We start from the raw sequence: 12,766 nt of genomic DNA, 5'->3' as shown, positions 1-12,766 counted from the left end.
GGTGTAAGTGGCCCCAGCCGGTCACTCAGGCCCTGGTGTGGTGTAGGTGGCATCAGCTAGCAGCACAAGACATTGGAAAAGAGCCAAAAGCAATGTCGTTAATGTGCCCTCATTAATGGGCAGCTGCTTTTGGTCTTTTAATACACCCCTTCTCTGGATCAAAAGCGGTTCAATGACATGAAAATGAAAGGCTTACAGCACCAGGTATTCCAAGGAAGTCTCCCATCCAAGTACTAACCAAGCCCAGCCCTGCTTAGCTTCCGAGATCAGACGAGGTCGGGCGTGCTCAGGGTGGTATGGCCGTAAGCTGCTGGCCCCAGCACAATGTCTCAATTTATGGATTCAACTGATTAGGTGGCAAGTACCTGAAGTTACAAAGACAATCCTATAACCATACCTGCATGTTTGCATAATACCCTAACCCAAAGGCTCAGTTTAGCATTTATCCAACAGCACAGGCCCTGGATTGTTGAAGATGGCCTCAGGAACCAGAACAGGGCCTGGTGTGTTGTACATGGCCACAGCTAGCAGCACAGGGCCTGGTTTGGTGAAGATGGCCTCGGCCAGAAGCACAGGGCCTGGTGTGATATGAGTGGCCTGAGCAAGAGCCACAGGCCCTGGTGTGGTGTAAGTGGCCTGAGCAAGAGCCACAGGCCCTGGTGTGGTGTAAGTGGCCTGAGCAAGAGCCACAGGCCCTGGTGTGGAGTAAGTGGCCTGAGCAAGAGCCACAGGCCCTGGTGTGGAGTAAGTGGCCTGAGCAAGAGCCACAGGCCCTGGTGTGGTGTAATTGGCCTCAATAGCAACTAAGGCCCTGGTGTGGTGTATGTGGCCTCAGCCAGCAGCCACAGGCCCTGGTGTGGTGTAAGTGGCCTCAGAAGCAAATAAGGCCGTGGTGTGGTGTATGTGACCTCAGCCAGGAGCCACAGGCCCTGGTGTGGTGTAAGTGGCCTCAGCCAGCAGCCACAGGCCCTGGTGTGGTGTAAGTGGCCTCAGCCAGCAGCCACAGGCCCTGGTGTGGTGTAAGTGGCCTCAGCCAGAGCCACAGGCCCTGGTGTAGTGTAAGTGGCCTCAGCCAGTGCCACAGGCCCTGGTGTGGTGTAAGTGGCCTGAGCAAGAGCCACAGACCCTGGTGTGGTGTAAGGGGCCTCAATAGCAACTAATGCCCTGGTGTGGTGTAAGTGGCCTCAGCCAGCAGCCACAGGCACTGGTGTGGTGTAAGTGGCCTCAGCCAGCAGCCACAGGCCCTGGTGTGGTGTAAGTGGCCTCAGCCAGCAGCCACAGGCCCTGGTGTGGTGTAAGTGGCCTGAGCCAGCAGCCACAGGCCCTGGTGTGGTGTAAGTGGCCTCAGCCAGAAGCCACAGGCACTGGTGTGGTGTAAGTGCCCTCAGCCAGCAGCCACAGGCCCTGGTGTGGTGTAAGTGGCCTCAGCCAGCAGCCACAGGCCCTGGTGTGGTGTAAGTGGACTCAGCCAGTGCCACAGGCCCTGGTGTGGTGTAAGTGGCCTGAGCAAGAGTCACAGACCCTGGTGTGGTGTAATTGGCCTCAATAGCAACTAATGCCCTGGTGTGGTGTAGGTGGCCTCAGCCAGCAGCCACAGGCCCTGGTGTGGTGTAAGTGGCCTCAATAGCAACTAAGGCCCTGGTGTGGTGTAAGTGGCCTCAGCCAGCAGCCACAGGGCCTGGTGTGTTGTACATGGCCACAGCAAGCAGCACTGGGCCAGGTTTGGTGAAGATGGCCTTGGCCAGAAGCACAGGGTCTGGTGTGATATGAGTGGCCTGAGCAAGAGCCACAGGCCCTGGTGTGGTGTAGGTGGCCTCAGCCAGCAGCCACAGGCCCTTGTGTGGTGTAAGTGGCCTCAGCCAGCAGCCACAGGCCCTGGTGTGGTGTAAGTGGCCTCAGCCAGCAGCCACAGGCCCTTGTGTGGTGTAAGTGGCCTCAGCCAGCAGCCACAGGCCCTGGTGTGGTTTAAGTGGCCTCAGCCAGCAGCCACAGGCCCTGGTGTGGTGTAAGTGGCCTCAGCCAGCAGCCACAGGCCCTGGTGTGGTGTAAGTGGCCTCAGCCAGCAGCCACAGGCCCTGGTGTGGTGTAAGTGGCCTCAGCCAGCAGCCACAGGCCCTGGTGTGGTGTAAGTGGCCTCAGCCAGAGCCACAGGCCCTGATGTGGTGTAAGTGGCCCCAGCCGGTCACTCAGGCCCTGGTGTGGTGTAGGTGGCATCAGCTAGCAGCACAAGACATTGGAAAACAGCCAAAAGCAATGTCGTTAATGTGCCCTCATTAATGGGCAGCTGCTTTTGGTCTTTTAATACACCCCTTCTCTGGATCAAAAGCGGTTCAATGACATGAAAATGAAAGGCTTACAGCACCAGGTATTCCAAGGAAGTCTCCCATCCAAGTACTAACCAAGCCCAGCCCTGCTTAGCTTCCGAGATCAGACGAGGTCGGGCGTGCTCAGGGTGGTATGGCCGTAAGCTGCTGGCCCCAGCACAATGTCTCAATTTATGGATTCAAGTGATTAGGTGGCAAGTACCTGAAGTTACGAAGACAATCCTATAACCATACCTGCATGTTTGCATAATACCCTAACCCAAAGGCTCAGTTTAGCATTTATCCAACAGCACAGGCCCTGGATTGTTGAAGATGGCCTCAGGAACCAGAACAGGGCCTGGTGTGTTGTACATGGCCACAGCTAGCAGTACAGGGCCTGGTTTGGTGAAGATGGCCTCGGCCAGAAGCACAGGGCCTGGTGTGATATGAGTGGCCTGAGCAAGAGCCACAGGCCCTGGTGTGGTGTAAGTGGCCTGAGCAAGAGCCACAGGCCCTGGTGTGGAGTAAGTGGCCTGAGCAAGAGCCACAGGCCCTGGTGTGGTGTAAGTGGCCTGAGCAAGACCACAGGCCCTGGTGTGGTGTAATTGGCCTCAATAGCAACTTAGGCCCTGGTGTGGTGTATGTGGCCTCAGCCAGCAGCCACAGGCCCTGGTGTGGTGTAAGTGGCCTCAGAAGCAAATAAGGCCGTGGTGTGGTGTATGTGACCTCAGCCAGGAGCCACAGGCCCTGGTGTGGTGTAAGTGGCCTCAGCCAGCAGCCACAGGCCCTGGTGTGGTGTAAGTGGCCTCAGCCAGCAGCCACAGGCCCTGGTGTGGTGTAAGTGGCCTCAGCCAGTGCCACAGGCCCTGGTGTGGTGTAAGTGGCCTCAGCCAGTGCCACAGGCCCTGGTGTGGTGTAAGTGGCCTGAGCAAGAGCCACAGACCCTGGTGTGGTGTAATTGGCCTCAATAGCAACTAATGCCCTGGTGTGGTGTAGGTGGCCACAGCTAGCAGCACAGGGCCTGGTTTGGTGAAGATGGCCTCGGCCAGAAGCGCAGGGCCTGGTGTGATGTGAGTGGCCTGAGCAAGAGCCACAGGCCCTGGTGTGGTGTAAGTGGCCTCAGCCAGAAGCCACAGGCACTGGTGTGGTGTAAGTGGCCTCAGCCAGCAGCCACAGGCCCTGGTGTGGTGTAAGTGGCCTCAGCCAGCAGCCACAGGCCCTGGTGTGGTGTAAGTGGCCTCAGCCAGCAGCCACAGGCCCTGGTGTGGTGTAAGTGGCCTCAGCCAGAGCCACAGGTCCTGGTGTGGTGTAAGTGGCCTGAGCCAGTGCCACAGGCCCTGGTGTGGTGTAAGTGGCCTGAGCAAGAGCCACAGACCCTGGTGTGGTATAATTGGCCTCAATAGCAACTAATGCCCTGGTGTGGTGTAGGTGGCCTCAGCCAGCAGCCACAGGCCCTGGTGTGGTGTAAGTGGCCTGAGCAAGAGCCACAGGCCCTGGTGTGGTGTAATTGGCCTCAATAGCAACTAAGGCCCTGGTGTGGTGTAGGTGGCCTCAGCCAGCAGCCACAGGCCCTGGTGTGGTGTAAGTGGCCTCAGCCAGCAGCCACAGGCCCTGGTGTGGTGTAAGTGGCCTCAGCCAGCAGCCACAGGCCCTGATGTGGTGTAAGTGGCCCCAGCCGGTCACTCAGGCCCTGGTGTGGTGTAGGTGGCATCAGCTAGCAGCACAAGACATTGGAAAACAGCCAAAAGCAATGTCGTTAATGTGCCCTCATTAATGGGCAGCTGCTTTTGGTCTTTTAATACACCCCTTCTCTGGATCAAAAGCGGTTCAATGACATGAAAATGAAAGGCTTACAGCACCAGGTATTCCCAGGCAGTCTCCCATCCAAGTACTAACCAAGCCCAGCCCTGCTTAGCTTCCGAGATCAGACGAGGTCGGGCGTGCTCAGGGTGGTATGGCCGTAAGCTGCTGGCCCCAGCACAATGTCTCAATTTATGGATTCAACTGATTAGGTGGCAAGTACCTGAAGTTACGAAGACAATCCTTTAACCATACCTGCATGTTTGCATAATACCCTAACCCAAAGGCTCAGTTTAGCATTTATCTAACAGCACAGGCCCTGGATTGTTGAAGATGGCCTCAGGAACCAGCACAGGGCCTGGTGTGTTGTACATGGCCACAGCTAGCAGCACAGGGCCTGGTTTGGTGAAGATGGCCTCGGCCAGAAGCGCAGGGCCTGGTGTGATGTGAGTGGCCTGAGCAAGAGCCACAGGCCCTGGTGTGGTGTAAGTGGCCTCAGCCAGAAGCCACAGGCACTGGTGTGGTGTAAGTGGCCTCAGCCAGCAGCCACAGGCCCTGGTGTGGTGTAAGTGGCCTCAGCCAGCAGCCACAGGCCCTGGTGTGGTGTAAGTGGCCTCAGCCAGCAGCCACAGGCCCTGGTGTGGTGTAAGTGGCCTCAGCCAGAGCCACAGGCCCTGGTGTGGTGTAAGTGGCCTGAGCCAGTGCCACAGGCCCTGGTGTGGTGTAAGTGGCCTCAATAGCAACTAATGCCCTGGTGTGGTGTAGGTGGCCTCAGCCAGCAGCCACAGGCCCTGGTGTGGTGTAAGTGGCCTCAATAGCAACTAATGCCCTGGTGTGGTGTAAGTGGCCTCAGCCAGCAGCCACAGGCCCTGGTGTGGTGTAATTGGCCTCAATAGCAACTAAGGCCCTGGTGTGGTGTAGGTGGCCTCAGCCAGCAGCCACAGGCCCTGGTGTGGTGTAAGTGGCCTCAGCCAGCAGCCACAGGCCCTGGTGTGGTGTAAGTGGCCTCAGCCAGCAGCCACAGGCCCTGATGTGGTGTAAGTGGCCCCAGCCGGTCACTCAGGCCCTGGTGTGGTGTAGGTGGCATCAGCTAGCAGCACAAGACATTGGAAAACAGCCAAAAGCAATGTCGTTAATGTGCCCTCATTAATGGGCAGCTGCTTTTGGTCTTTTAATACACCCCTTCTCTGGATCAAAAGCGGTTCAATGACATGAAAATGAAAGGCTTACAGCACCAGGTATTCCCAGGCAGTCTACCATCCAAGTACTAACCAAGCCCAGCCCTGCTTAGCTTCCGAGATCAGACGAGGTCGGGCGTGCTCAGGGTGGTATGGCCGTAAGCTGCTGGTCCCAGCACAATGTCTCAATTTATGGATTCAACTGATTAGGTGGCAAGTACCTGAAGTTACGAAGACAATCCTTTAACCATACCTGCATGTTTGCATAATACCCTAACCCAAAGGCTCAGTTTAGCATTTATCTAACAGCACAGACCCTGGATTGTTGAAGATGGCCTCAGGAACCAGCACAGGGCCTGGTGTGTTGTACATGGCCACAGCTAGCAGCACAGGGCCTGGTTTGGTGAAGATGGCCTCGGCCAGAAGCGCAGGGCCTGGTGTGATGTGAGTGGCCTGAGCAAGAGCCACAGGCCTTGGTGTGGTGTAAGTGGCCTCAGCCAGAAGCCACAGGCACTGGTGTGGTGTAAGTGCCCTCAGCCAGCAGCCACAGGCCCTGGTGTGGTGTAAGTGGCCTCAGCCAGCAGCCACAGGCCCTGGTGTGGTGTAAGTGGCCTCAGCCAGCAGCCACAGGCCCTGGTGTGGTGTAAGTGGCCTGAGCAAGAGTCACAGACCCTGGTGTGGTGTAATTGGCCTCAATAGCAACTAAGGCCCTGGTGTGGTGTAAGTGGCCTCAGCCAGAAGCCACAGGCACTGGTGTGGTGTAAGTGGCCTCAGCCAGCAGCCACAGGCCCTGGTGTGGTGTAAGTGGCCTCAGCCAGCAGCCACAGGCCCTGGTGTGGTGTAAGTGGCCTCAGCCAGAGCCACAGGCCCTGGTGTGGTGTAAGTGGCCTCAGCCAGTGCCACAGGCCCTGGTGTGGTGTAAGTGGCCTGAGCAAGAGCCACAGACCCTGGTGTGGTGTAATTGGCCTCAATAGCAACTAATGCCCTGGTGTGGTGTAGGTGGCCTCAGCCAGCAGCCACAGGCCCTGGTGTGGTGTAAGTGGCCTCAATAGCAACTAATGCCCTGGTGTGGTGTAAGTGGCCTCAGCCAGCAGCCACAGGCCCTGGTGTGGTGTAAGTGGCCTGAGCAAGAGCCACAGACCCTGGTGTGGTGTAATTGGCCTCAATAGCAACTAAGGCCCTGGTGTGGTGTAAGTGGCCTCAGCCAGTGCCACAGGCCCTGGTGTGGAGTAAGTGGCCTCAATAGCAACTAAGGCCCTGGTGTGGTGTATGTGGCCTCAGCCAGCAGCCACAGGCCCTGGTGTGGTGTAAGTGGCCTCAGAAGCAAATAAGGCCGTGGTGTGGTGTATGTGGCCTCAGCCAGCAGCCACAGGCCCTGGTGTGGTGTAAGTGGCCTCAATAGCAACTAAGGCCGTGGTGTGGTGTAAGTGGCCTCAGCCAGCAGCCACAGGCCCTGGTGTGGTGTAAGTGGCCTCAGCCAGCAGCCACAGGCCCTGGTGTGGTGTAAGTGGCCTGAGCAAGAGCCACAGGCCCTGGTGTGGTGTAATTGGCCTCAATAGCAACTAAGGCCCTGGTGTGGTGTATGTGGCCTCAGCCAGCAGCCACAGGCCCTGGTGTGGTGTAAGTGGCCTCAGAAGCAAATAAGGCCCTGGTGTGGTGTAGGTGGCCTCAGCCAGCAGCCACAGGCCCTGGTGTGGTGTAAGTGGCCTCAGCCAGCAGCCACAGGCCCTGGTGTGGTGTAAGTGGCCTCAGCCAGAGCCACAGGCCCTGATGTGGTGTAAGTGGCCCCAGCCGGTCACTCAGGCCCTGGTGTGGTGTAGGTGGCATCAGCTAGCAGCACAAGACATTGGAAAACAGCCAAAAGCAATGTCGTTAATGTGCCCTCATTAATGGGCAGCTGCTTTTGGTCTTTTAATACACCCCTTCTCTGGATCAAAAGCGGTTCAATGACATGAAAATGAAAGGCTTACAGCACCAGGTATTCCCAGGCAGTCTCCCATCCAAGTACTAACCAAGCCCAGCCCTGCTTAGCTTCCGAGATCAGACGAGGTCGGGAGTGCTCAGGGTGGTATGGCCGTAAGCTGCTGGCCCCAGCACAATGTCTCAATTTATGGATTCAACTGATTAGGTGGCAAGTACCTGAAGTTACGAAGACAATCCTATAACCATACATGCATGTTTGCATAATACCATAACCCAAAGGCTCAGTTTGGCATTTATCTAACAGCACAGGCCCTGGATTGTTGAAGATGGCCTCTGGAACCAGCACAGGGCCTGGTGTGTTGTACATGGCCACAGCAAGCAGCACAGGGCCAGGTTTGGTGAAGATGGCCTCGGCCAGAAGCACAGGGTCTGGTGTGATATGAGTGGCCTGAGCAAGAGCCACAGGCCCTGGTGTGGTGTAGGTGGCCTCAGCCAGCAGCCACAGGCCCTTGTGTGGTGTAAGTGGCCTCAGCCAGCAGCCACAGGCCCTGGTGTGGTGTAAGTGGCCTCAGCCAGAAGCCACAGGCACTGGTGTGGTGTAAGTGCCCTCAGCCAGCAGCCACAGGCCCTGGTGTGGTGTAAGTGACCTCAGCCAGCAGCCACAGGCCCTGGTGTGGTGTAAGTGGCCTCAGCCAGCAGCCACAGGCCCTGGTGTGGTGTAAGTGGACTCAGCCAGTGCCACAGGCCCTGGTGTGGTGTAAGTGGCCTGAGCAAGAGTCACAGACCCTGGTGTGGTGTAATTGGCCTCAATAGCAACTAATGCCCTGGTGTGGTGTAAGTGACCTCAGCCAGCAGCCACAGGCCCTGGTGTGGTGTAAGTGGCCTCAGCCAGCAGCCACAGGCCCTGGTGTGGTGTAAGTGGCCTCAGCCAGCAGCCACAGGCCCTGGTGTGGTGTAAGTGGCCTGAGCAAGAGTCACAGACCCTGGTGTGGTGTAATTGGCCTCAATAGCAACTAATGCCCTGGTGTGGTGTAAGTGACCTCAGCCAGCAGCCACAGGCACTGGTGTGGTGTAAGTGCCCTCAGCCAGCAGCCACAGGCCCTGGTGTGGTGTAAGTGGCCTCAGCCAGCAGCCACAGGCCCTGATGTGGTGTAAGTGGCCCCAGCCGGTCACTCAGGCCCTGGTGTGGTGTAAGTGGCCTCAGCCAGAGCCACAGGCCCTGGTGTAGTGTAAGTGGCCTCAGCCAGTGCCACAGGCCCTGGTGTGGTGTAAGTGGCCTGAGCAAGAGCCACAGACCCTGGTGTGGTGTAAGGGGCCTCAATAGCAACTAATGCCCTGGTGTGGTGTAAGTGGCCTCAGCCAGCAGCCACAGGCACTGGTGTGGTGTAAGTGGCCTCAGCCAGCAGCCACAGGCCCTGGTGTGGTGTAAGTGGCCTCAGCCAGCAGCCACAGGCCCTGGTGTGGTGTAAGTGGCCTGAGCCAGCAGCCACAGGCCCTGGTGTGGTGTAGGTGGCCTCAGCCAGCAGCCACAGGCCCTGGTGTGGTGTAAGTGGCCTCAGCCAGAGCCACAGGCCCTGATGTGGTGTAAGTGGCCCCAGCCGGTCACTCAGGCCCTGGTGTGGTGTAGGTGGCATCAGCTAGCAGCACAAGACATTGGAAAAGAGCCAAAAGCAATGTCGTTAATGTGCCCTCATTAATGGGCAGCTGCTTTTGGTCTTTTAATACACCCCTTCTCTGGATCAAAAGCGGTTCAATGACATGAAAATGAAAGGCTTACAGCACCAGGTATTCCCAGGCAGTCTCCCATCCAAGTACTAACCAAGCCCAGCCCTGCTTAGCTTCCGAGATCAGACGAGGTCGGGCGTGCTCAGGGTGGTATGGCCGTAAGCTGCTGGCCCCAGCACAATGTCTCAATTTATGGATTCAAGTGATTAGGTGGCAAGTACCTGAAGTTACGAAGACAATCCTATAACCATACCTGCATGTTTGCATAATACCCTAACCCAAAGGCTCAGTTTGGCATTTATCTAACAGCACAGGCCCTGGATTGTTGAAGATGGCCTCTGGAACCAGCACAGGCCCTGGTGTGTTGTACATGGCCACAGCAAGCAGCACAGGGCCAGGTTTGGTGAAGATGGCCTCGGCCAGAAGCACAGGGTCTGGTGTGATATGAGTGGCCTGAGCAAGAGCCACAGGCCCTGGTGTGGTGTAATTGGCCTCAGCCAGCAGCCACAGGCCCTGGTGTGGTGTAAGTGGCCTCAGCCAGCAGCCACAGGCCCTGGTGTGGTGTAAGTGGCCTCAGCCAGCAGCCACAGGCCCTGGTGTGGTGTAAGTGGCCTCAGCCAGAGCCACAGGCCCTGATGTGGTGTAAGTGGCCCCAGCCGGTCACTCAGGCCCTGGTGTGGTGTAGGTGGCATCAGCTAGCAGCACAAGACATTGGAAAAGAGCCAAAAGCAATGTCGTTAATGTGCCCTCATTAATGGGCAGCTGCTTTTGGTCTTTTAATACACCCCTTCTCTGGATCAAAAGCGGTTCAATGACATGAAAAAGAAAGGCTTACAGCACGAGGTATTCCCAGGTAGTCTCCCATCCAAGTACTAACCAAGCCCAGCCCTGCTTAGCTTCCGAGATCAGACGAGGTCGGGCGTGCTCAGGGTGGTATGGCCGTAAGCTGCTGGCCCCAGCACAATGTCTCAATTTATGGATTCAAGTGATTAGGTGGCAAGTACCTGAAGTTACGAAGACAATCCTATAACCATACCTGCATGTTTGCATAATACCCTAACCCAAAGGCTCAGTTTAGCATTTATCCAACAGCACAGGCCCTGGATTGTTGAAGATGGCCTCAGGAACCAGAACAGGGCCTGGTGTGTTGTACATGGCCACAGCTAGCAGAACAGGGCCTGGTTTGGTGAAGATGGCCTCGGCCAGAAGCACAGGGCCTGGTGTGATATGAGTGGCCTGAGCAAGAGCCACAGGCCCTGGTGTGGTGTAAGTGGCCTGAGCAAGAGCCACAGGCCCTGGTGTGGTGTAATTGGCCTCAATAGCAACTAAGGCCCTGGTGTGGTGTATGTGGCCTCAGCCAGCAGCCACAGGCCCTTGTGTGGTGTAAGTGGCCTCAGAAGCAAATAAGGCCGTGGTGTGGTGTAAGTGGCCTCAGCCAGAGCCACAGGCCTTGGTGTGGTGTAAGTGGCCTCAATAACAACTAAGGCCCTGGTGTGGTGTAAGTGGCCTCAGCCAGAAGCCACAGGCCTTGGTGTGGTGTAAGTCGCCTCATCCAGCAGCCATAGGCCCTGGTGTGGTGTAAGTGGCCTCAGCCAGAGCCACAGGCCCTGATGTGGTGTAAGTGGCCCCAGCCGGTCACTCAGGCCCTGGTGTGGTGTAGGTGGCATCAGCTAGCAGCACAAGACATTGGAAAACAGCCAAAAGCAGTGTCGTTAATGTGCCCTCATTAATGGGCAGCTGCTTTTGGTCTTTTAATACACCCCTTCTCTGGATCAAAAGCGGTTCAATGACATGAAAAAGAAAGGCTTACAGCACGAGGTATTCCCAGGCAGTCTCCCATCCAAGTACTAACCAAGCCCAGCCCTGCTTAGCTTCCGAGATCAGACGAGGTCGGGCGTGCTCAGGGTGGTATGGCCGTAAGCTGCTGGCCCCAGCACAATGTCTCAATTTATGGATTCAAGTGATTAGGTGGCAAGTACCTGAAGTTACGAAGACAATCCTATAACCATAACTGCATGTTTGCATAATACCCTAACCCAAAGGCTCAGTTTGGCATTTATCCAACAGCACAGGCCCTGGATTGTTGAAGATGGCCTCTGGAACCAGCACAGGGCCTGGTGTGTTGTACATGGCCACAGCTAGCAGCACAGGGCCTGGTTGGGTGAAGATGGCCTCGGCCAGAAGCACAGGGTCTGGTGTGATATGAGTGGCCTGAGCAAGAGCCACAGGCCCTGGTGTGGTGTAAGTGGCCTCAGCCAGCAGCCACAGGCCCTGGTGTGGTGTAAGTGCCCTCAGCCAGCAGCCACAGGCCCTGGTGTGGTGTAATTGGCCTCAATAGCAACTAAGGCCCTGGTGTGGTGTATGTGGCCTCAGCCAGCAGCCACAGGCCCTTGTGTGGTGTACATGGCCACAGCCAGCAGCCACAGGCCCTGGTGTGGTGTAAGTGGCCTCAATAGCAACTAAGGCCCTGGTGTGGTGTAAGTGGTCTCAGCCAGTGCCACAGGCCCTGGTGTGGTGTAATTGGCCTCAATAGCAACTAAGGCCCTGGTGTTGTGTATGTGGCCTCAGCCAGCAGCCACAGGCCCTGGTGTGGTGTAAGTGGCCTCAGAAGTAAATAAGGCCCTGGTGTGGTGTAAGTGGCCTCAGCCAGCAGCACAGGGCCAGGTTTGGTGAAGATGGCCTTGGCCAGAAGCACAGGGTCTGGTGTGATATGAGTGGCCTGAGCAAGAGCCACAGGCCCTGGTGTGGTGTAAGTGGCCTCAGCCAGAAGCCACAGGCCCTGGTGTGGTGTAGGTGGCCTCAGCCAGCAGCCACAGGCCCTTGTGTGGTGTAAGTGGCCTCAGCCAGCAGCCACAGGCCCTGGTGTGGTGTAAGTGGCCTCAGCCAGCAGCCACAGGCCCTGGTGTGGTGTAAGTGGCCTCAGCCAGCAGCCACAGGCCCTGGTGTGGTGTAAGTGGCCTGAGCAAGAGCTACAGACCCTGGTGTGGTGTAATTGGCCTCAATAGCAACTAAGGCCCTGGTGTGGTGTAAGTGGCCTCAGCCAGCAGCCACAGGCCCTGGTGTGGTGTAAGTGGCCTCAGCCAGAGCCACAGGCCCTGATGTGGTGTAAGTGGCCCCAGCCGGTCACTCAGGCCCTGGTGTGGTGTAGGTGGCATCAGCTAGCAGCACAAGACATTGGAAAAGAGCCAAAAGCAATGTCGTTAATGTGCCCTCATTAATGGGCAGCTGCTTTTGGTCTTTTAATACACCCCTTCTCTGGATCAAAAGCGGTTCAATGACATGAAAATGAAAGGCTTACAGCACCAGGTAGTGCAAGGAAGTCTCCCATCCAAGTACTAACCAAGCCCAGCCCTGCTTAGCTTCTGAGATCAGACGAGGTCGGGCGTGCCCAGGGTGGTATGGCCGTAAGCTGCTGGCCCCAGCACAATGTCTCAATTTATGGATTCAAGTGATTAGGTGGCAAGTACCTGAAGTTACGAAGACAATCCTTTAACCATACCTGCATGTTTGCATAATACCCTAACCCAAAGGCTCAGTTTGGCATTTATCCAACAGCACAGGCCCTGGATTGTTGAAGATGGCCTCAGGAACCAGAACAGGGCCTGGTGTGATATGAGTGGCCTGAGCAAGAGCCACAGGCCCTGGTGTGGTGTAAGTGGCCTCAGCCAGCAGCCACAGGCCCTGGTGTGGTGTAAGTGGCCTCAGCCAGCAGCCACAGGCCCTGGTGTGGTGTAAGTGGCCTCAGCCAGCAGCCACAGCCCTGGTGTGGTGTAAGTGGCCTCAGCCAGCAGCCACAGGCCCTGGTGTGGTGTAAGTGGCCTCAGCCAGAGCCACAGG

The 12,766-nt window shown here is 56.8% G+C and overlaps 8 non-coding genes and 1 pseudogene across 8 annotated transcripts; all 9 read right to left on the bottom strand.

The window, feature by feature from the left end:
- Nucleotides 1–189: 189 nt before the first annotated feature.
- LOC143417979 (5S ribosomal RNA) lies at nt 190–308 on the bottom strand. The gene has a single exon (XR_013098127.1). It is a non-coding gene; the product is annotated as a 5S ribosomal RNA (ribosomal RNA).
- Nucleotides 309–2,350: 2,042 nt separating this feature from the next.
- LOC143417977 (5S ribosomal RNA) lies at nt 2,351–2,469 on the bottom strand. The gene has a single exon (XR_013098125.1). It is a non-coding gene; the product is annotated as a 5S ribosomal RNA (ribosomal RNA).
- A 1,681-nt stretch (nt 2,470–4,150) lies between these two features.
- Nucleotides 4,151–4,269, bottom strand: LOC143417721 (5S ribosomal RNA). Its single transcript, XR_013097869.1, has one exon. It is a non-coding gene; the product is annotated as a 5S ribosomal RNA (ribosomal RNA).
- Nucleotides 4,270–5,326: 1,057 nt separating this feature from the next.
- On the bottom strand, nt 5,327–5,445 carry LOC143417274 (5S ribosomal RNA). Its single transcript, XR_013097493.1, has one exon. It is a non-coding gene; the product is annotated as a 5S ribosomal RNA (ribosomal RNA).
- A 1,799-nt stretch (nt 5,446–7,244) lies between these two features.
- Nucleotides 7,245–7,363, bottom strand: LOC143417830 (5S ribosomal RNA). Its single transcript, XR_013097977.1, has one exon. It is a non-coding gene; the product is annotated as a 5S ribosomal RNA (ribosomal RNA).
- Nucleotides 7,364–8,974: 1,611 nt separating this feature from the next.
- Nucleotides 8,975–9,093, bottom strand: LOC143417720 (5S ribosomal RNA). Its single transcript, XR_013097868.1, has one exon. It is a non-coding gene; the product is annotated as a 5S ribosomal RNA (ribosomal RNA).
- A 664-nt stretch (nt 9,094–9,757) lies between these two features.
- On the bottom strand, nt 9,758–9,876 carry LOC143417177 (5S ribosomal RNA). The gene has a single exon (XR_013097394.1). It is a non-coding gene; the product is annotated as a 5S ribosomal RNA (ribosomal RNA).
- Nucleotides 9,877–10,732: 856 nt separating this feature from the next.
- LOC143417207 (5S ribosomal RNA) lies at nt 10,733–10,851 on the bottom strand. Its single transcript, XR_013097424.1, has one exon. It is a non-coding gene; the product is annotated as a 5S ribosomal RNA (ribosomal RNA).
- A 1,369-nt stretch (nt 10,852–12,220) lies between these two features.
- On the bottom strand, nt 12,221–12,339 carry LOC143417576 (5S ribosomal RNA; annotated as a pseudogene).
- Nucleotides 12,340–12,766: the final 427 nt, after the last annotated feature.

The sequence above is a fragment of the Maylandia zebra genome, linkage group LG3 (genome assembly GCF_041146795.1).
Source record: "Maylandia zebra isolate NMK-2024a linkage group LG3, Mzebra_GT3a, whole genome shotgun sequence".
NCBI classification, from domain to species: Eukaryota; Metazoa; Chordata; class Actinopteri; order Cichliformes; family Cichlidae; genus Maylandia; species Maylandia zebra.
Note: the sequence above shows the minus strand (reverse complement) of the source record. Positions and strands in the feature narration are given on the sequence as shown.